The following is a 1,033-nucleotide window of genomic DNA, read 5'->3' on the forward strand; positions in this document are numbered from 1 at the left end:
CCCGTACCCCACTTACCTTTTTGGACGCAGGACAATTTAGAACGGCCAATCCACCTGTCTCGAAATTTCATCCTTTCCCGAGCCCTGAACCCACATCTTTCTCTAGTTTCTCTCCCATCTCCCCTGATGCCCTCTTAGGGCTGATCTTGTCCATGAGACCCAGCTCCTGCTCCATCGACCATATTCCCACTGAGCTATCTGATCAGCCAACTACCCTGTGTCCATGGATATTGTCAACATTTCTCTCTCTTCAGGTACTGTCCCTCTGTCCTTCAAATCTGCCATCCTCAATAAAACAAACCCTTGACCCTGCCATCCTCACAAATTACTGTACCAGCTTCAACCTCCCTCCAAACTCTTTGAACATGTTGTCATCCCCCAAATCCTTGCCCATTTTTCCCAGAACTCCCATGGTTGAACCCTTCAATCAGGTCTCCGCCCTGTCAGAGCGGTGAATACAAGAGACAAACAGAATCTTACCCGGAGAGAAGACAGACAATCCGGGAGCTTGGATCCAAGGGCAGCACGGTAGCACAGTGGGTAGCACTGTTGCTTCACAGCACCAGGGACCCGGGTTCGATTCCCGGATTGGGTCACTGTCTGTGGGGAGTCTGCAAGTTCTCCCCGTGTCTGCATGGGTCTCCATCTGCACTGTAAATTCTCTGATTCTATGAGGTGAGATTGTCCTTTCTGAGCTCCAGCCAGGTGATGTTAAACACTCAGGCGGGAAAGACAAAAATCTACGACGTGTTTAAAACAGCTGATTTATTTCACCAATATCATAGAATTTACAGTGCAGAAGGACATTTAGCCCAGCGAGTCTGCACTGACCCTTGGAAACAGCACCCCACTTAAGCCCCACGTCTCCACCACATCACCTTTATCCCCGTAACCCCACTTAACCTTTTTGGACACAGGACAATTAGGAATGGCCAATCCACCTAACCTGTACATCTTTGGACTGTGGGAGGAAACCAGAGCACCCGGAGGAAACCCACGCCCACACGAGGAGAATGTGCAGACTCCACACAGT

Source organism: Scyliorhinus canicula, unplaced genomic scaffold (genome assembly GCF_902713615.1).
Source record: "Scyliorhinus canicula unplaced genomic scaffold, sScyCan1.1, whole genome shotgun sequence".
Classification (NCBI taxonomy): domain Eukaryota; kingdom Metazoa; phylum Chordata; class Chondrichthyes; order Carcharhiniformes; family Scyliorhinidae; genus Scyliorhinus; species Scyliorhinus canicula.